A 22,099-nucleotide genomic window follows, 5' to 3' on the forward strand; every position below is an offset into this window, starting at 1 on the left:
TAGCACTTACCCACTACACCACCAGGGCTTCCTCCCTACCTAGAAGTCAGGAAAAAACTTGGGGAAAGATTCCCATTAGTATTTAAAAACATTAGCACACCACCTAGAAGTTAGTGGAGTGGAACTGGAGGTCATCCATAAGGTGACTGTGCTCTGTCACATGCCCGAGAGAGAGAAGGGGCAGAGGTGAGCCGGTAGTATCGGTTACTTGATAAACCACTTCATCGGTGCACACCTACCAGCCAGCCCAGGCTGTTGTATTCTGGGTACCTTGGCCAGGTCATTGCACACCGTGTAGATCTCGTCCATTCTACTAGCGATTGTCTGAAAGCCTATGCTTTCTGTACCTCTCTCATCTTACACGCTCCCTCCGTCTTTGTATCTTCTTTCTGGCCACCCAGGCTGGGGCTGGATCATTATGTGACTACGCAATGGCCAGCTGCCTGCAAGCAAGGGGTTTCAGTGCTCACTCACTCTTCACAGGCTCAGCCCTGAGCCTTCACCCCACCCAACTCCTGCAGTCTCCACTTGTCCTGGACTTACCCCTCACAAGAATCACCTGCATCCTTGCTGCCCTTACTGATGCCATCCCTTTACTCTGCGTGTAAGTGTGGTCCACACAGCTATCTCTGCTCCTGCCTGGGGTCCACTCTGGATGGGCTCCCTCAGGCTGCCCTCTTGGGCCCAGGGCTCCCTTCTGTGCCTCCTAACAGGACCCAGACAGATACAAGTCCAATGCCAGGGATGGAACTGTTTGTGTTCTCTAACAGTGGCTACTGTGCTTTATAAACTAAATAGTCACAATTACCACGGTAATGGTTAAGCATTCAGCTGCTAACCAGAAAGAAGGTCAGCAGTTCAAATCCACCAGCCACTCCCTGGTAACCATATGGGACAGTTCTACTCTGTCATATACATTCGCTATGAGTCAGAATCAACTCAATGGCAATGGGTTTGGTTTTGGTTTCATAAATTTACCTTAACTGTTTGCTGCCATCATTCAGACTTGGTGGCCCTCCTTCCCCAACTCTTAAATCAAACTCTCTAGGTGTTCACCTTGGATGTCTGCTTATCTAGATAAGTCATTTCTAATTTCCCACCAGTCACAGAGACGGGGTGGTTGACATTTTAAATACTAAGCCTAGAGCCTGGTAACAAGTTGACAATGACACTTAAATTAATTAGCTTTTACCTTAAAAAGTCTACCTGGCCGAGGTGCGATCACCTTTCTAAACTTTCTTTGCTTCGAGGGGAAAGGATGAAGAAACAGAGAGAGGAGTCCATCTGTCATCCACGTGAGCCAAATATTTGTCTTTGGCAGATGAGGAAGGAGTAGAACTCACGTCTTCGCAGCATCTCATCAGAGTTTCTCAGCTTTCCCACCAGTGTGCTAACATCAGGCATGGATGTCCTGAGAGGGCCTGGGGGGCCCGCTAGTGAGACAAGTGCCTCGGTGAAAGAAATTCACCTGAAGCGCTGTTTATGTCTTTAAACACTAACGCAGCCTGCCAGGTAACCACGACAGACATTGAACACACATTTATTTCTGCTCCCTGCCCCTCCCCCCACAAAAATAAAATCAAAAACTAAGGTGACGACAAAGGGATTTCCGAAAGGCCTAAACCCATGAGCACAGAGAGAACGGGAGGGGAGTTCACAAAAAGAAAAAAATTCTGAGTTGGAAAGCAGATATATGGGTGAGGGTTACATTAGAAAGCCCAGTGAAGCCGAATCTTAAACTATCAGCAGGTAAAGGCAAAGAACAACTCGAGTGAACCCCAGAACCCATAAAATCTCTGGAAGAGAAAGTAAAAAAAACAGCTGTCATCAAGTGAACCGATTCATGGCAACCCCACGTGTGTGTGTCAGAGGAGAACCGTGGTCCACACCGTCTTCAACGGGGGAGTCTTCAGAAGTAGATCACCAGGCCTTTCTTCCGAGGTGCCTGTGGGTGGACTCCTACCTCCAGCCTTTCATGTTAACGGTTCGCCCCACTCAGGGAGTCCAGGGAGGGTAAAGGTGAAGTTAAAAACAGGAAGGCTGGTGGAGTCATTTTAGGAACTGCCTAGCTCCGTAGACCCCTGTGTGTGACTGCCCCCCACCTATCCAGACAGAAACTTTATACAGAGGGTCTATGGACTGGGAGACAGTTGAGATCAGGCATAACTTATTGGAAACAGGGGGATTAAATGAATGTTTGCATACTGAATGTTCCCAGGTTGAGGTAGCCTGGCCTGAAGTCTCAAAGCGAGAGGTCAAAATATCCTTTTCTGACTGATCTGAGTAGCGCAAGAGGAGAGACTACAGTTACTGACGTGAGGAATTCTCCCCCAAGGAATGCTCCATTTCCGTCACTCATGGAGATCCTCTCTGTCCACAAGCCCCACCCATGGCCTTCAGAACTTCCATCTGGCTTTCTGGGGTCCCTCTCTTAAATGCAAATGAACAAAGATGGCCAGATGCATATTTGAGGAAATTCTCTAACACAAGAGACGGTAATCAGAACAGGACAACTTAGAGAAAATGCAAAGTGGAACTGAAGCAAGGAGTGACTCTCACAGAGAAGGAAGTGGCAGCTGCCGACCTCTCCACCACTGGCAGTGAGTGCACCACGGAGAGACTGGCCATTATGCTGGAGTGGCCAGGAGACACCTTTCCCTGTTTCCTGACCTTGTCACAGAAGTCTTTGCTTTCTTCAGCGCGCTAAGACTAGCCTTTTTCCCCACATCCTTCTACTCCTCCTCCTCCCCTCCGTCCTTCTTCCCTTGGTGTTCTCTTTTCTTTTTCATTCCTTTTGCCTTCCCTGGCACCCCTCCTTGCTCCCTGACTGCAGGCCTCTTCCTCTTCCACTCCTGCCTCCCCTCCTCTCCCTGTCCTCTCTCCCTACATCCAGCCCCGGGTGAAATGACCTATTCGCTCTGGCAGAGCCAGAGGCACCATTCTAAAATCACCGCTCAATTTTTCTTTCCAAACTTTCAAGCATGGAAGCCCACCTGTCTCCCCACTCCTGTGTGACAGGGAGGGAGGCAGGCTGGCTCTCTGGGCTGAGAGTGTTAATGGCAACAAAGAGATGTGGCAGATGAATGATAAACTACCTTTATTTCAAAGCTGGCTATCTCTCACGGTGCACGGGCACGAGAAACGCAGGTCAGCCTTGCGGTGCTTCGTGGTCCTCCTGATGTTTCATCTTGTTGCTTAGTTAAAGCCTGCTGAAGGAAACTTCTGATTCTCTGGTCTTTCGGTAAAACACCTCACTGTTCTCCCTCGGGGACTGCAGGATAGCTATCCTCAGCTCTGGGACATTTCTCATTTTTCACGGAGGAGAATGTGCGAACGAGGCTAAGGCCCTGGGAATGACCCTCCTAGGGGCCAGTTCATGTCACCTGCCCCATGGCCCCTGGGTTAACTCTGGAGCAGTATGTCTCAAGGATCACACTCCTGTCTGTCCTGTACCGCACTACACAGTACTCGGTGCATCAGCACATTACTCCTCCTACCAGCCCTGGGAGTGAAGCCCTGAGGGTGCAGTGGTTCAGTGTTCACCGCTAACCAAAAGTATGGCAGTTCAAATCCACCAGCCGCTTCTTAGAAACCCTATGGGACAGTTCTAGGGGGTTGCTATGAGTTGGAATTGACTTGATGGCAACGGGTTTGGGTCTTTTGTTTTCATCTTTGCAGAAGCAGGCTGCCATATCTTTCTCTTGCAATGCGGCTGGTGAATTTGAGCTGCCAACCTTTCAGTTAGCAGCCAAGCACTTTAACCATTGTGTCACCAGGACAGTGCTGAGAGGATAAAACTAGCAACTAACACATCCATCTAATAGATGGTGAAATTATTAGTAAGACTTTTTTGGTTATAAGTAGCAGAAAACCAACTCAAATTGAGTTAAGTATTAAAGGAAATTTATTGGCTCGGGAACTGAAAAGAAGTTTAGGGAGTAGTTCGGCTTCAGATAGAGTTGAATCCAGGACCTTGCATGATGTCATCAGGACTTGTTCATTCTCCATTTCTCCACTACGTGTTGTGGATTTAATTTTGTCCCCCCAAAATAGGTACGGACGACCTGGCCTCTGTACCTGCAGATATGATCCGTTTGGAAATAGGGTTTTTCCTTCATTATGTTAGTGAGGTCATGCCATAGTGGAATGAACCTAATTCCTGCAGAATGATGTCCTTTAAGAAGGGAACACAGACATAGAATCAGACACACAGAGGAAGACTTCATTGGATGACAGGAGCAGATGCACCCAAACACAACTAAGAACACCAGGGGTTGAGGCCTGTCACTAAAATCTGAATAAAACAAACAAAAAAAGACCTTCCCTAGAGTCGACACCCTGAATTTGGACTTCTAGCCTCCTGAACTGTGAGAAAATTAAGTTCTATTCTTTAAAGCCACCCACTTGTGGAATTCCTGATAGAGCAGTGCTAGGTAACTAAGACATCATCCAAAGCAGCTGCACTAAGTCGGGGTCAGGAGTGGTGTTCCTGAAGCAATGTGGGGAACGGTTACTAAGAGCAGGGTGAATAGATACTGGGAAGAAAAACCATGAAAACGGAGGCTCAGTTCAAAGTTATCCAGCTGGACAGCGGAGAGCCAGGATTCAGAGATACCAGGAGGCTCGTGAATCTGCAGAGTGGTGACGTGCCTGGGCACAGCTGATAGGGTGGGAAGCAAGCAGGAAGGAAAGTGAGCAGGAAGGACCAGGCCAAGGGCCTTCTTGTCCTCTCAGCACTGAAAGGCCAAAAGACTTATCCAAGGTAGCACTCCAGCAAGTGCCAGGGCCAGCACAGGGCTCCCCCTCCCAGGCCCTGCACCACCCAGCCTGTGGCCATGCTGACATTTGTCCTCCCCTGGTTTCAGCTGCTGTGGTGCACCACCCCCTTCATTGGGTTATCAGGCATCTCCCTCTGCTGTGGGGCCCCTAGTGCACGGCTCCATCCAGCCACCTGGCAAAGGGGTCCAGAAGGTTGGGAGGCAACTGGGTGGGAAAAGTTCCCAGAGCAACGGTGAGACTGAATGGTTCCTTAGCCAGGGTCAAGCATCGTATCTTCCTGAAGCACTTATCATAAACACAATGAATGACCCTGAGTCCCTGAGTGGGCGAGAGGGCAGAGGAGAGGGTCAGCGCACCAAGAGCCAGCAACTGGAAGGAAGGCCTCCCGGGAACGCCTGCTATTTACTGAGCTTTGGTTACATTGCTCTTCTCCTTGCAGCTAAAAATCAACAAAGATGAGGCTTGGGGAGGGTATTCCAAGCCCAAAGGGATTCATATAGGGAATTAGGTGTGACAAAAATCTTTGGAAAGGCCAAAGGAGAAAAGTCCAGGTTGGGCCTCTCCCAGTAACTCCCAGAAAAAAAGAAAGCCGGTTGACTGGGTGACCAGGAAGCCACAGCCTCGGCCGCAATCCGAAAAGCAAGGAATTGTAGGGCGTTACTTGAACAACCAGGGTAGCCACAATTCTGGGCTCAGGAAGCCGCCAAGACCTGGATTAAAAACTCAATCCCTCAGTCACTATCACCACTGCCCCTGCCTCTCTGCACCCAGAGCTGGCGGCTGGGCATTGGCGGCCCCAGGCCATGCCCCCTAGAGAGGAGAAACAGGCTTCAGCCTCACTTCCACCATCCCCTCGGGCCACAGGGCATCTCGCTGGGGACCTTTTCTCCCAACTAGAAGCTCATGAGTAAGAGCACAGGCCATGTTGTTTTCGGAGTCCCAGCCTTTGCGTTTCCAGAGGGCACCCAAGAAGGAGGTCACAGTGGTGCCAGGCGCCAATGGACCTCCACTCCAAGGGGTCATCATGAGATTACAGGAGTAGTGAGCTTCGAACGGTGCCTGGAGCACAGTAAGAGTTCAATAACCAGCTATTGTTGATGTTGTTATTTTGTTATCTGCTGCAGGACTTCTCAGAGCCTTAAATATGCTAACATGTGAGTTTTTCCTCCCTCATAATATGAACTGTATAACTGACTACATCTTCTACTTTTTTTTTCCAGCCAAGAAACTAAGAGAAAAATTTCAGATTCAGTTTTAGCACCTATATAGACCCTCGTGAGAGCAAGATGTAGCAATCTGCTTCCGTAAAGATTATGGCCTCAAAAACCCTATGGGGCAGTTCTACTCTGTCTTTAGGGTCACTATGAGTCAGAAGCGAACTTGGTGGCAATGAGTTTTGGTTTGGTATATTGACCCTTATGCCTTTCACATTTGTATTCTTTTTACTTCTCTTTGTAACTTTGTACCTTTATTTATGGAGTCCCTGGGTGGTGCAAACCATTAAACACTTGACTATTAGCTGAAAGGCTGAAGGTTGGAATCCACCCAGACGTGCCTTGGAAGACTGACAATCTGCTTCTGAAGGGTCACAGCCTTGAAAACCCTATGGAGCACAGTTCTAGTCTGCCCACACCGGGTCGCCATGGGTCGGAATCGACTCGATGGCAATTAACAACAACACCTTTATTTATGGAGTCCCTGGGAGGTACGAAGGGTTAAGCACTTGACTACTAGCTGAAAGGTTGTCAATTCAAACCCACCCAGAGGTGCCTTGGAAGACAGGCCTGGCGACCTGTACGTGAAAGGTCCCAGCCTTGAATCTCTTATGGAGCAATGTGTCGGAACTGACTTGACGGCAATTAACAACCAGCACCAGCTTTATTTATACTTGGCCCTTTGTAATTCTTATTTGTGTCTTAACTTCTAGTGACTATGTTCTGGTAAGGTACTTAGAACTCTTCACGGTATGCAGACTGGTATAAATAAACACACAGAACTTTGAGCTAACATATCACTTGGGTACCTGGGCATGACTTTTAATGACTAGAACCCAGAGCGAGGGAGGAAAATTTGAAATGGGTCCCTCCCCCACATCCTTCAAATAATAGCCCATGGTTTGCTGTGGGCTCGGCCTCAGATCAGCCCTGAATTGGCCTCAGAAGGGAGGGGGGAGGGAGACACTGTCAAAGCCAGGCAGTTTCATGATTTTATCCCCCAGGCAGCCCCTGGAGAGACCCTCTCATCAGTCTTTTCCTTTGTGGGTCACTCGTTTCCTTGTCAGCAGTGAAAGTCTTTATTCTGCTTTTGACTTTGGAGAAAAACCTCAGCATCTTCTCCTGGGCTAGCAGAATGGCAGTGCTCTTGCCTTTAGATTATCAAAACCTGTCCAGCGAGACTAAAATTCCTGCCTGCCCAACACCCCCGACAGACAGCCGAGGGCTTTGATGCGCTACCCGGCTCCCTTCGTTGCCCCCACCCTCCCAGCAGGTGAGAACATACTGAACACCCTTCAAAGCATCCTGGCTCCCTGCTTCTCTGCAAGGTGACACTGCCAAGACTGGAGCGTGAAGAAGGAGGAGGGGTCAGCTCCTGCTCTGCCAATGCGCAGCTTCCTTTCACATCCCTCTGTGATCCCCTCAAGCGGTTCTTGTTCTTTCAACTCAGAGGCTCCATCCTAGTTAAAAATTTTGCAGTGCCGGTCCACCCCACCTCCGCTTCTACACTGTGATTTTTTTTTCCTCTTTACAAACCATAATAATAATGTAAAATTTTACTCTGGTTGTTGTGTTGTAGGTAAAGTATTTCATCCCAGAGCCTTAGTCCACTTCTATGTGAGAACCTACTGAAGAAGGCAGCAAGACCACCTGTATTTGTTGCCACTCATCAAGTACCAGGTACTATGTTAAATCCCTTTGATATCTTGCCTAACTCTCATAAACATGCTTCAGGGTGTCATCGTGCCCATGTTAAAGATGAAGAAACCGAGGCTCAGAGATTGTTCGAGAATTTCCCAGCCAATACACCTCACGCACAGCCAGCACGCATTAGTCAGCAGAGGCTCGTGACTTACTATGATGCTGAATGGGTTTCAGCAGTTTTCAGGCTAAAACAGACTAGGAAGAAAGGCCTGGTGATCAACTTCCAAAAATCAGCCAGTGACAACCCTGTGGGTCACAACCGAACCCCATCCAATCCACAGCTGACCACGGCACAGCACCAGGCAGCGTTTCCTTCTGCTGTGCAGGGGTCGCCGTTAGCTGGGGCCGACTCGATGGCAGCTAACCAGAGCAGCGATGTTACATTTCAGTCAAGCGTTCAAAAGAAAGACATATTCCTGTCTGGGGCAAACTCATCCTGAGAATGATGGGCTCATTTGTAATAGGATGAAAAGGACTCCACTGGCCAAAGGAAATTGTGTATTCTCTGTCCCGCTCCAGCCACAAACTGTGACCCCGGCCAAGTTATTTCACCTCTGCCTCAGTTCTTTGTAAGGACGGTATCTAAAAGTATCTATGAATGCCCCTTGGAAAAGCCCAGATGACAGCTGTTCGAGGAGAAGGAAGCAGAGGAGGAATGTGAGATAGACGTAATAATGTTCATAGGGAAAATGTAATTTTAACTTGAAATATTCTTTCCCGGGGTGGGGGAGGTCTCCAGGGCTTGTGAGGTTGAGAAGGCCTTCCTTTTACTACAGCCCAGTTTGCCCCTCCTTGACTTCATTGAGGGGCCTCTGCTCTTGGCATGTGGGGCCTGGCTGGTGTATCTCTACTCATCTTGACTTCTTGATCTGGCTGGAGCTGCATCCCACGCCTTTTACGGACTATTCCAACCTCTTAGCTCTCCTTCCTTCCCCTCCATCAATCCATTTGTGCTCCTTCGGGTGCTTTCCCTCGTGAATATTTCTCCTTGCGTTATCCAACCTCTGAAGGCTGGAATTGAGCCTCATTCTTGCCAGCAATCAGCCTCCCGGGGCTGCTGGGGCTTTGAATCAATTAACTTCACGAGGTGTGAAGAGCACTCAAACTCTGCATCCCTCCTCCCTGGGAAGGGTCCAGAACCTCTCTTCACTGAATCCCAGGAGCTGCCCATCACTCTAGCTGTGGTGCTGTTCCTGTTGTTCTGGGGAACAGGAATGGGCTGGGATTACAGGCCATCTTTTCTTTCACTGAGTGGCATAAGAATGACGCTCTCTGGAATTCACCTTTTCTACTTGGTGTTTACCGGGTCCGTGTATAATAAAATGCTGCATAAAACAACAAAAGTAGTGACAAATTACATCAACCCCACAGTTTACAAATCAGAATCTGTGCTGTAATTGAAGATTTCAATGGGTCAAGCTTCCTGATACAGCTGGACTGTGACAGTAATAAAGTTTCAGAAAAGCTAGTCAGAGCTTTCCTCATCCATCCATCCATCCATCCATTCAACTATCCATCTATTCATTCATTCATTGATGACCCAAACATCTATAGTGCCTGTCATGTGTCACATGCTGGGATAAGCATTAAAGATTCAGAAATTAGTAGGTTTCTGTCCCTGAAATTAAAGAGTCCATGCTTTACTGAAGGACAGGCACTAATTCCTCAGTGCTAAGTGGTGTCAGCTTGATCAGGGGGATGCCCAGGCTGAGAGAGGCTTAGAAAAATGGGCAAATTATGCTTTGACTTTTTTGGGGTTGGGATGAGGGCAGATGATTCGAGCAAGGAAAGTGTCTTAGAGCAGGTGGCAGCATTCCTGCATGGGTGCTTCATTCACTCATGAGTCTTCTCCATTGGACTATGGACCCCATGGGAACGAGGGCCACATCCCTCTCGCCATCGAGTCTGCTTTGCTTGGCCCACTGCAGGCTCCCAGTGAGCCCTGAGGTAGGAGGGTTGGAAGGGTTATCGCACTGAGGGCCCTGCAGCCAGACTCCTCCCCTGCAGGCTTCCCCCTCTTCACTGAATCACCCAAGTGCAGCCCCCGAATCATACTGTGATTACGCTGGAGTCTTTAGGCCAAGGGAGAGAGGGGAACAATTCAATTAATGAATCAACAACTTTAATAGGTTTCTAGGCACCCACCCAACTCACCCATTAGGAGAGAAAAAGACCCTGTAAGTGAGGTTCCTGTTCCCAGAATCCAGAGCCATTTTGACAGAGACGAAGAGGAGCCCAGGTGTTTGCCATGAAGAAGTGGCAAAGGCTGGAAAAGGCAGGGCTTCTGGAGGCCAAATGACTGAGGAGTTGCCCAGGATGCCAGCCCTGCCCTCTGGGAGCTCAGAGAACCCAGGGACTGTATTGCTTCTGCCTGCTGTCCCTCAGGGGCCATGGCTGTAACATAGTGAGATTTGGAAGGAAGAATAAAGGGCAGGAGAAGAATGGCACAAAGAGGAGATGACTGTAACTGCCAGGGTGGTGAGCAACTCTCTGCAGTTGCCATTGAGTTGACGCCAACTCCAACTCATGGTGACTTCATGTGTATCAGAACTGTGCTCCACAGGGATTTCAATGGCTGATTCTTTGGAAGTGTGACCCAGCTGAATCTCCTGGGACACTTCATAGCAGTCTGAAATTGCTCTCCTCATTTCATTATCCAGATTTCTAGAGTGAGTTTTGGGAATCCATGTTGTTCGTAAATTCCCCAGGCGATTCATATCCTCAGCACACTTAGGGACCCAGTTGCAGTAGACTCTAAGTTCCACAAGGGCACGCTCACTCCTAAGCCTTGTGTCTGCAGAACAGAGCCTGGCCCGTAGAAGCCCATAAATATTTGGAGAACCATTACATTGAGCAGTCAGGGCTCGTTAGGCATCAATGTATTTAAGCACAATTGTTGGATGGATAGATAGATGAATGGTGGGTGGGTAAATGGATGTAACTACCCAGTACTGCCACCTCTTCTAAGAAAATGTCACTGACTCTTCATGGCAGGTGGCAATAGCCTTTCCCTTCCTTGTGTGCTCCCAGTACTTTGTTGATTGGATAATGGGGGCTTTTACCCATTTGCCTCCTATAGTGGTCGTGAGCTCCTTGAGGGCCAAGAGTATGTGCCTCATTCTTTTTAATCCCCGACACTTAATAGAGGTCCTAAACTAAAAACCAAATCAGTTGCCATCGAGTTGATTCAAAGTAGAACTGTGTTCTCTAGAGTTTCCAATGGCTGTGGTCTTTCGGAAGCAGATCCCCAAGTCTTTCTTCTGAGGCACCTCTGGGTGGATTCAAACTTCCGATCTTTCAGTTAGTAGCTGAGTGCTTAACCACTTGCACCACCCAGGGACTCCTGTGCTTTTGCTCAATAAACATTCAGTGGATTCAAGGAGAGCTTAATACACTTTAATGTGCACACATGAATGATGAGCAGGAATCTGGGTGAAGAAGGAACAATAGCCGTGGGACAGTCAGATGGGCTGAGAATTCTGAGACCTGCAGAGTCTTATGCATTTGGCAAAAGGAAAGCACCCCTCTTGCTGCCCAGTCCCCAGGGCTGGGCACAGAGGGAGCCTCCATATGGGGAAGTAAGAACAGGATGTCTCTGGGAATAAACAGATTGGAGGAGAAGATGTGTCTCTAATGTGCTGGCAAAGGAGTGGGGCTGCTAGCAGTGCCCAGCACCACCCCCTCCCCAGCAGGGAGCTGTACTTTGGAGAAATGAGTAAAATGCAGGGGCATCAGAAGGCAGGATGTCACTATGGAAGATGAACGCATGGACTTCGGAATATTACAACGTGCAGAATCCAGCTATTCTGCTCACCAGCTCTGGGAGTTGGGGTTCGGCTTTCTCATCTGCAAAAACAGGCCCAAGACAGCCCTCCTGTGTCTGCCACACGTTTGATTAGGATGACCATGCACCCCAACCTAGCTCCGGAGAACCCCAGTAGTAGATGCCTGTTATCCTAGTATATTCCCAACAGGCTAGGCTGTCCTGGCCGCCTCTGCCCCAAGCCCCTGCTCCCACCTGCTGGCTCGCTTTAAAGTTTTACCCCCTCCCCCTCCCCCTGTGTCACAGGGCACAGGCCCTGAGATGGGAAACTTATCCTTTCCCTTAATCTCTACAGTATAAGCACACACAGCCGCAACCCTAGGCTCACCCAGGTGGGCCCTGAACGTGCCAAGATAGAGGGGTTTGCATCATAGCAGCTCGAATCCCTTAAAACAAAACATTGGACATGCTCATTCTTAAAAAGAAAGGAAGGAAGGAAAGGGGAGGGGAGGGACTGAAGAGAGGAGAGGAGCCAGAGGTGGGAGAGAAGGGAGGGGAGAGGAGAGCACAGGGCAGAGGACAAATCCCTGGGACTTTCCTTGTCTAACTTCAGCTTCCCGCAGGGTAGCTGTTTTCCCTCTCTTCTTCCCTTCCCTGCCCCTTCCTTCACCTTCCTTCCTTTCTCTCCTCAAGAGCGTTAGCAAAATTGTTCCCATTTTCGTATGTAAAGCCATTTGTTCCTGGGCCACCCCTGACCAGCCCTCCCAGGACGTGGCACGGGCCAAGTTCTCCCTCTCCTCAGAGCCCGTTCCTCTCTCCTCCTTGAATGCTCTGTCTCATCCTTGGCTTTCAGACACCAAATTACATATCACCCCTCAGAGAAGCCTCCTTGGCCTAGAGTGTGTGGCACAGATCCCTGCCACCTTTCATCCTCCCTCCCAGCACACTTTGAGTTCCCCTCGTTACACTTATCACCACTTGAAATTGTGCAGTTATTGATTTCTTGTTGCTGTGTTCCTTTGGGCCAGTGGTTCTCCACTTGCCTGCACATGGATATCACTCGGGGCGCTTTAGAAAATACTGGTTCCCGGACCCCATCCCCTCAGGTTCTGAGGTAGCTGGTCTTGGGTATCGCCTGAGCATGAGAAGTTTATAAATCTCCCCAGGTGATTCCAATTCACAGCCAGGGTCGAGAGCCGCCAAACTTGACTCTAAGGTTGATGAAAGCCAAGAGTGAATCTAGTTTATTCCTAGCTATATCTCCAGCTTCCAGCCAGTACTTAGCCCTCAGTCCTTAATGAATATATTTTAATGAGTGAATGAATGAATGGGTCACCACCACTCTCCTGTGTTCTCCTACTCTCACTGGCACTTATTCCACAGCACTATAACTTACATTTACTTCTGTATCTACCTAGGATGGGTTGGGCTTCTTGAGAGCAAGGGCCTTGACTTTCACCTCTGTATCTCAGTGCCCAGGAAAGTCCCTGGCTCATAGTTGGTGCCTATGAGATAGCTTTGCTAGACAGATGAATGAATGCAAATCTCACTTTCTTCACCTGTAAAATGGGGATGCTCTTAGCTCCCTTGCAGACAAGTCAGACGGTGCTTTGTGAACCCTCAGCTCAGTGAGACATAAAGATTATCTACCAGTTACCAGAAACTCAAATTATCAGAACAGAATAGTGCAAATAAGAAATCTTAGCCTCTGCCAGGGCAGAAGCTGCAATAAATGACTCCTTCAATCAGACTTGAAAGCCACCTTTTAGGCTAATCTTTGCTCCTTTCCTTGGTTTATTGGTAAAGCTGAGCTAGCAGCTGAATTTAACACACTTCTTGTCAATCACTCAGTCCTCAGCAGGTCATAAAGAAAAACGAGGTCATTAAGGTGGTGCACGGGTCTGCTCTAAAGCCACAACCCCAACCCCGTCTTCATAAAGACAAGGAGCCAAAATGGAGAGACCAAGCAGACACATATCAGAGTGTGTCTGCCATCTTTCTACCGTAGCCTTCTCCATTGGCTCCAGCTACTGGAGCATCTGGTCAGGTGACTGTGGTTATTACTAACACAGGTGGTGGAAGGAGGCTGCTGAGGAATTCTTCCAAAAGTGTGCTGACATAACTCGGAAAAAGAGGGTGACGATGGCTGTACGACTCAAGACTCTAATCAATATCACTTAATTGTACACGTAGAAACTGTTGATTCTGATGTGCATATTGTCAACAACAACAAATAAATAAGTTATTAAAAAAAAAAAGTGTGCCTGAATCTTCTGAAACATCCCCAGAAAAGTAAATACTTCTGACCCAACCAAGCCTGTGTCCACATTATAACTCGATGGGGGAAAAAAAAAAAAACCAAAAAGCCTCCAAAAATGCCTGGAGTGCTTGGCTTAAAAAGTCAAAATCACTAGAAGACTGCAATAAGATCATCTCTCCCTACCCTCAGACGCAACCAATCTCCACTATTTTAGCTCTTCTCTCTGCCCTTACCCTCGTCTTAGATGTTTTGCCTAAAATGCTTATACTATGATTTTCCATTTCTTGATCTGGACATTATTTATACATATATAACATGCAAGTTAACAAACACTTTAAACTCCTTACACACCTTCCTCCACTCTCCCCACTCGCTCATTATAGTTCTATCATAATTTCTTATTAAGTCAGTATTCACTATTTACCCTATTACAACCACATAATTTTCTTTTTGACACAGCTTTTTCTTTTTCCTGGAGTTATGAATTGCTTCATTTTGATATTGGGAACTTGCTTAGATTTCTATGTCCCAAATTTTCTGACAAAATTTTATAACCATTCTCAGTACTATTTCCTCACAAAGGTACACTTCATAAATCTCCCAAATCAATTTATTTCCTGAAGGCATCCCTTGAAGTCCCCACCTACCCACTTTAGTCTGAACCGATTCACCTCTAGGCCCACTGCGCAGCTGTCACTCGGGGGCTTCTCTTCAACTGGCCTGAATGCCAGATCTCCTGATTCTGGATCTGACTTCTCTCTTGGCTTGCTCCCTTAATTTGATGGTGAACATTGTTCAATAGTTTTCTACAAAAAAAAAAAAAATTAATGGAAAGTAAAAATGTTGAGGATTTACGTGTCTGAAAATATCTTTATCCTACTCTCATCCTTGGCTAAGAGAGAGAGAATTTTAGGTGAAACACCTTTAATTCAGACTTTTGAATGCATTGATCCATTTTCTTTTAGTTTCCAACGTTGATATTAAGTAACCCAGTATCATCAGCTACTCTATCCTTTTCATATGACCTGTTCTCACTCTACCTCCCCGCCCCCATTTTTCTCCTTCTGTCTCTCCGCCCCACCTTCCTTTTCCCTCTACCTCCTCCATTTCTGTATCATACATGCACCTTTAGGATCTTTCTTTATTCTGTTCTAGAATTTCACATAAAAAATGATTCTTGATATAGTCTATGTTTGCATACTCAGGTGGACCCTAACAAGGTGAAAACTTACGTTATCCAATCCTGGGAAATATTCTTATACAATTTTTAATTAAACTTAGATTTTTGGTTTGAGACTTTTTCTATCTTCTAGTGTATAAATTTCCTTTTTGGCACTGCTTTTGGTGTGTCCCATGAATTTTGTTATGCTGTATTTTAATTTTTATTTAGTTCTCTGCATTTTTTCTGTCTACTGTATTAACCCCATGTTTTTGCTTACTGTATATTTTCTTCCTTTCTGGTGTTCCAAGTTTTAACTTTGTTCTGAAGTTCCTTCTTTTAACTTTTCCTTTCTGTTTAAAGAACTTCTTTCAGCTATCCATTTAGGGTAGGTCTGGTCATGAGGATATTTTAATTTCCTCTTCATTCCTGAAGGATATTTTCACTGGATATATGATATTTTCTCTGTGGTGAACAGTTCTTTTCAGTACTTGAAAAATATTGTGCCACTTCTTTCTTGCCTCCATGATTTCTGATGAGAAATTCGCTGTCATTTTAATTGTTTTCCACTATAGATAAAGTGTTGCTTTTCTCTGGTTGTGGATCTTTCTCTTTGTCTTTAATTTTTAGAAGTTTAATTATGATTTGTCTTGGTGCACATTTCCATGGGTTTATCTTGTTTGGGGTTCGCTCAGCTTCTTGAATCCGTAGGGAAATTTGGGAAGTTTTTAGCCATAATTTCTTCAAGTACCTTTTCAGCCCCCAGTCTCTTTCTCCTCTTCTTCTAGGACTCTAATGACATAAATGTTAGATCTTTTTTTTATGGTCTCATTGATCCCTGAGGTTCTGTTCCTTTTTTTTAATCAGTCTATTTTCTCTCTGTTGTTCAGGTTTGATAATTTGTTGTTCTGTCTTCTAGTTCACTGATTCTTTCCTCTGTCCCATCCATTCTGCTGTTGAATACTTCCACTGAGCTTTTTATTTTGGTTAATGCATTTTCTCAATTCTAAAGTTTTCATTTGATTCTTCTTTGTATCTTATATGTCTTTGCTGAGTCTTTCTATTTCTTTGCTGAGAGTTTCTGTTTTTTCATTCATTTCAAGCATGTTTATAATTGTTCTTTGAACATTTTTATAGTGGCTGGTTTAAAATCTTTGTCAGATATTTCTAACATCTTTGTATATTGATTGTCTTTTTCATTCAGTTTGAGATCTTTGGTTCTTGCTATGATCAGGGATTTTTTATTAAAACCTGGAAATTTTTATATTATGTTATGAAACTCTGGATTTTATTTAAATTTTCTGTTTTAGCTGACTTTTTCTGACACTGCTCTGGTAGGAGAAATAGGGGGTTACCACCCATTATTGCCAGTTAGTGATAGAGAAGTCCAGGTTCCCCACTTGGCCTCTGTTAACTCTGAAGGAGGGATCTTCTCATTCCACCTGGGTCAGGTGGAAGTTCTGGCCCCCCACATGGTCTCAACTCGCACTGTAATGGGAATGACCTTACTGAGCAATGGTGAATTTTGATATTCCATTGGGCCTTCCTGTGACCGCCCCAGCAGGGAAGGGAAGGGGGGTACCTTAACCCCCCTCATGGTTTCTACTAACACTGCAGAGGGTAGAGAGGGGGCACATTACTGGCCAAAAGGGATGAAAGTCCAGGCTTCTTATTTGGCCTTCTATGTCTTGGCCATCTGTGTTGTTGGGATGCCTCATTATAACCTTGTGAGTTGAAGTCTAGACTCCTCACTCAACTTTTGCTGGTGTGGGTAGGAGTGGGGCCACAGGTTTCTTTTCTGTGATGTTTGGCTGGGGTAAAGTGGTTATTGTCTAAAAGTTTTCTGTCTTGCTAGGCTGCCTCTTTCCTAGTCCTTGGCTAGAAAGAGAGGCTTTTTTTTTTTTTTTTTGTCTGTGCTGTTGGCATTTCTGGATGGCCAGCTTCTTCAACTCCAAGTCTGGGATATATGAGGCAAATGATAACTCAAGGAACTCACTAATGTGTCTTTTCTCAGGTTCCAAGATCCTTAGTTGGTCTGCCTTCTTCTTGCCACCTTTCAGAGTCTCCTTATATTTGTTTTATATATAATGTCCAGAGTTTTTAGTTGTATAAAGTTGGAGGAATAGGGAAAAGTACATCTACTCTATCTTCCTGGAAGTAGAAATCTTACACTATTTTTAAAAATAATTTTTTCTCCTCTTTCTGGCTCTAAATCAGATGTTGGATAGATCCTCTAACTTACTTGTGATTCCTCTTCTATTTTCCATCTGTTATCTTTCTGTTCTCATCTGTCATGCAGTATACGTTGTGGTGGTGGTGGGTGTGTATGTTGTGATTGTGATTATTTTTGTTGGGCAATTATTTGGCTTGGTTTTGGTGAGCTTTGGCCAGTGACAAGCCACTTGAAAGTATATCAGTTTTTGTTGGACTAGTGAAGGAAAGCTGGCAGGATTTAACTGGGAAAACGTGAGCTCTGAATTCAGACAGACATGGCCACAGACCCCAATTTTGCCTCTTCCTAGCTATGTGGACTTGGGAAAATCACAAAATCCTTCCCAAGTCTGCATTTGCTTACTTGCACTGGGGAGGGTAATACCTACTTTCCATAGATGCTGGGAGGATTATAGAAAATTACACATTCCAAGCACCTTGCACATAGCCTGGCAAATGTCCCTTCCCTTTCCTCAACTCTTCCTTTTTCTAATTCATTCAGTGAAGTTGCTAACATCACCCTCAGGCAGACCTTACGTGTTGGAGATGAGAATAAAACTTTATAGTTGAAAATGTCATAAACCCAAGGGAGAGGACATTTGCATGAAAAAAAACTGTATTTTTCATTAATTTTTCTAATAAAAGCAAAGCCCTAAGGAAAAGCAAAAGAAATTGGCTTTACTTAACCCAATATAGAGAGACCTTCGGCGGGTCTCATAACTGCCTTAAAACAAAAACCAAACCCATTGCCGTGGAGTCAATTCCAATTCATAGCGACCCTGCAGGACAGAGTAGAACTGTCCTATAGAGTTTCCAAGGTGCACCTGGTGGATTCAAACTGCCAACCTTTTGGTTAGCAGTGGTAGCACTTAACCACTACACCACCAGAGTTTCCAACTGCCTTAAAGTGAAGGAATATCAGATCAAAGATGAGGACCAATTGCTGGTACCAATAAAGTGCTTCGAAAATCTGCAGATTCAGTCAATCACAGCAAGAAAACTCAGCTAGACAAGAGGGAAAGAAAGGAACACTGACTGCAAGAGTTGTGAGGCAGGGAGGTAGGAATCCAAAGGAAGCTACGGAATGTCTTTATTACCTGTTGTTGTTGTTGTTAGTTGCCACTGAGTCATCTTCAACTCATGGTGACGCCATGTACAATGGAACAAAACATTGCCCAGTCCTGTGCCATCTTTGCAACCATTGATAGGCCACGATCATTGCTGCGGTCACTATGTATTTTAAGTGCCTTTAAACGTAAGGGGCTCATCTGCCAGCACTATATCGGACAATGATCTGTTGTGATCCATAAGGTTTTCACTGGCTAATTTTCAGAAGTAGATCACCAGGCCTTTCTTCCCAGTTTTAGACTGAAAACTCCACTGAAACCTGTCCACCAGGTGTGGCCCTGCTGATATCTGAAATAGCAGCATAGCTTCCAGCATCGTAATAATATGTAAGACAACACAGTTCAACAAACAGACAAACTGGTGATGGGCGGCCTTAGTACCCACTCTTGGTTTATTCCTGTCGCTCATTATTTGACCCCATCTCTCCCTGCCAGGAATCCTGCACTCCCACCATGCTGAACTTATTACTATGCTCAGAACACCCCGTGATCTTTCATGCCTTCATACCTTTGCACACATAATCCTCTCTGCCTGGAGTGCTCTTCCCTGTACTTGGTCTCCTCCTGGAACACCCCTTCTCATCTTCCTAATGTTCACTGTCGATTGCCTGCACTAAGATTTCTCTAACAATCCTCCAGGTCCTACGCTTTTCCCACAGCACTTTGTACTCACCACTATTACAGGATTTTCTACAGTGTCTTTTACTGTTGTTTACATATGTCCCCCCCACCCCGCCCCCAATGATGGGCTCCTTGAAGAAAAGGCCGGCATCCTATTCATTGGTTTTATATCCTCCCAGCATGCTGGCCAATTACTAGTATATAGCAGCAACTCAAAACTGTGTGTTGAAAGAATAAATGTTTCATAAATGAAAGAATAAATGAATTCAGCAAACATGGCCATCAAATTCAACAAAGTCTTCTTTCTTTTAAGTGATTCCTTCAAGACTCTTCTCTCTGGTTTTCTGGAATGCAGGGTGGTAGGGAGGGGAGGGACTAGCTTTCGTTCAATCATTAAGGTGACTTATTATCTCCCGCAGAATTTCTTGCTAGTCCATGTTCACACTCCCCTGTCCGTGTGCGGCCCCCAGAAAAATTCATGGAGATTTCTGCCTCCGTGCATGCTGACTCTACTTCTCTGAAAGCTGTTTCCATCTTCTCATCCTTCAGGACTCAGCTTAGGGACCTCTCTCGCCCTGGGGAGGCTTCAGTGTTTTCCCTGATTTTATTTAGATGCCAGTGCTCAGTTTCCCACGGCATCCAGTTTGTCTTTATCCAGCTATTGAAAGGCTATCGCAAAAGGATGGCGAGTTGGATTAGAGCAGAAGTAATAGAGATGGAACCCCATGTGTTACAGAGTGGAACTGCTCCCTAGGGTTTTCTTGGCCTTCTCTGACAGCACCCCAGTTGGGTTGTTGGGGCACTTCATTACAGTTTTGTGAGAGCTGAGGTCCAGACTTTCCACCCAACTTGTATTGGTGCGGGCGGGAATGGGGTCACAGGTTTTTTTCTTTTTGTGGTGTTTGGCTGGAGTAGAGTGGTTATCGTCTAATCTTTATGGACGCAGACCAGCATGCCTTTCTTCCGTGGCACGTGGGGGTGTCTGAACTGCTAACCTTTCCGTTAGTAGTTGAGCACAAACCATTTGTTCCACCCAGGGACCAGGAGCTGAAATCAACTTGAAGGTGGTGAGTTTGGTTTTTAGTAGAGATGGACTACCGGAAGAATGAATAGATCCGTCTTGGAAGAACCAACTGAGTCTCTTAGGCTGTCTCCTAGAAGTAGAATCCCACTTCTGCCACAATGACTGTGGGATTTGGGAGCAAGACACTAAACCTCGGTTTTTACACTTGCAAAACTGGGTTAATGATGGAACACAACATAGTGTTATTATGAGACATGAATCAGAAAATGCTTAGAAAGCATTTAGAATGTTACTGCAAACACAGAAAGTTCTCAGAAAATGTTGACTATTACTACGTTTATTAAGAACAGCAATAAGCTGAAGAGGCAGGTTTTGCTGAGGCCAGGAGGTAGGAGGAGCACGAGGCATTCCAAGGACTGTGCAGACTTGACTAGAAAAGGGACAGGAAGTAAGCAGGCTGAAGCCAGACCACGAACGGCATTTGCAGCACAGTATCAGCCCGGCACTGGTTAAGGATGGCCGGGTCCAGAATGCTGTTTGATTCTTACAACAGTCCTGTGCATTAGGTATTGTTATCCTTGCCTGAGGGCAGTGGTGGTTCAGCGGTAGGATTCTTGCCTTCCACGCGGGAGACCTGGGTTAAATTCTCAGCCAGTGCACTCATGCGCAGCCACCACCCATCTGTCAGTGGAGGCTTGCAGGTTGCTATGATGCCGAACAGTTTCCACGGAGCTTCTAGACTAAGACAGAGCAGGAAAAACAGCCTGGAAATCTACTTCCAAAAATCAGCTGATGAAAACTCTATGGATCACAATGGTCTGATCCACAACTGATCATGGGGATGGCACAGGACCTGGCACCATTTTGTTCCACTGTGTTTGGGGTCCCATAAGTCGGGGCCAACTCAATGGCTGCCAGCCAGCAACAAATCCTTGCCTCACTGTTGAAGGAGCAGGTTCTGCAGTCCTACTTAGCTCTAACAGAGTAAGTAAGCATCAGGGCTGAGATGTGAACCCAGCTTCTCTGCTTCTGAAGTCCGGTGATATTATTGTGAATATCAGTGGATCACAGTTATTAAGAACCTCTTAACCACTATGCCACCAGGGATTCCTTCCTATCACAGCACCTGGCAAAAAAAGAGAGGACCTCTTTAAAATAAATGTTATTTAAAGAATTAACAAATGAAAGAAATGAATGCGACTTGGCTATAATAAGCCCTGCTCAAAGTCGCCCGGAACTTTCTGTTGAGAAAGATGCCAGCAGGCCCCTCAGCAAAGTCATTTCTGGGCCTCTGTATTGGATCTAGAACCCTGGGTGTTGCAAACAGTTTGTGATCAGCTGCTAACCTAAAGGTTGGCAGTTCAAACCCACCTAGAGACTCTGTGGAAAAAGGGCCAGGCAATCTGCTTTCATAAAGACTACGTCCAAGAAAACTCTAATTAGCAGTTGTACTCTGACACGGATGGGGTCACCATGAACTGGAATGGACTCAGTGGGTTTGGTTTTTTGGTTTTATATCAGCTCTAGGAGCCCTGGTGGCACAGTGGTTAAGAGCTTGGCTGCTAACCAAAAGGTCAGCAGTTCAAAGCCACCAGCCACTTCTTGGAAACCCTAAGGGGCAGTCCTACTCTGTTTTATAGGGTAGCTATGAGTCGGAATCGACTCGACAGTAACAGGGTTTTTTGATTTATTTAAGGGCCAATACCCACAAGCAACCTATTATGGTTTGAATTGTGCCCCCCGCAAAATGATATGAAGTCCAAGTTCCATACCTGTGAATATGACCTTGTTTGGAAATATGGTTCTTCTTTTGTAATCAGTTAAATTAATGAAGTCATATTAGAGTATGGTGGGTCCTAGTCCCAATCCCTTCTGAGAGCCGTTTTATAAGACAGAAGGACAGACATAAACAGAGTCACACAGGGAGAAGATTGATGCCATGTGACCACAGAGGCAGATGCATCTGTAAGTCTCAAAGGAATGCCAACGGCTGCCAGCAGCCACCAGAAACTAGGAGAGAGACATGGAAAAGGTCCTCTCTCAAGGCCCCCAGGAGGAATCAACACTGCCAACTCCTTCCTTTGGACTTCTAGCATCCAGAACCGTGACAATAAACACCTGCTCTTTAAAGTCCCTACTCTGTAGTATTTTGTTATGGCAGCACTACAAGACTAAGACAACACAAACTGCATCCCAGGGTGCCAGGCTGCTTGCTGGTCCAACGTCCTTGGTGCAAA

At 46.1% G+C, this 22,099-nt stretch overlaps 1 long non-coding RNA gene across 2 annotated transcripts in view; it reads right to left on the reverse strand.

Annotated features, from left to right (window-relative positions):
• LOC126058536 (uncharacterized) overlaps window positions 1-22,099 on the reverse strand; it is a 336,683-nt gene that overhangs the window by 44,810 nt on the left and 269,774 nt on the right. Inside the window, exon 4 of one of the 2 annotated variants that reach the window (XR_007513246.1) lies at window positions 14,392-14,526. This is a non-coding gene — a long non-coding RNA (uncharacterized LOC126058536). Of the gene's footprint in view, window positions 1-14,182; window positions 14,527-22,099 lie in introns of those variants that run through there. The other variant, XR_007513245.1, reaches the window with a different exon arrangement.

The sequence above is a fragment of the Elephas maximus genome, chromosome 15, assembly GCF_024166365.1.
Source record: "Elephas maximus indicus isolate mEleMax1 chromosome 15, mEleMax1 primary haplotype, whole genome shotgun sequence".
In the NCBI taxonomy this organism is placed as follows: Eukaryota; Metazoa; Chordata; class Mammalia; order Proboscidea; family Elephantidae; genus Elephas; species Elephas maximus.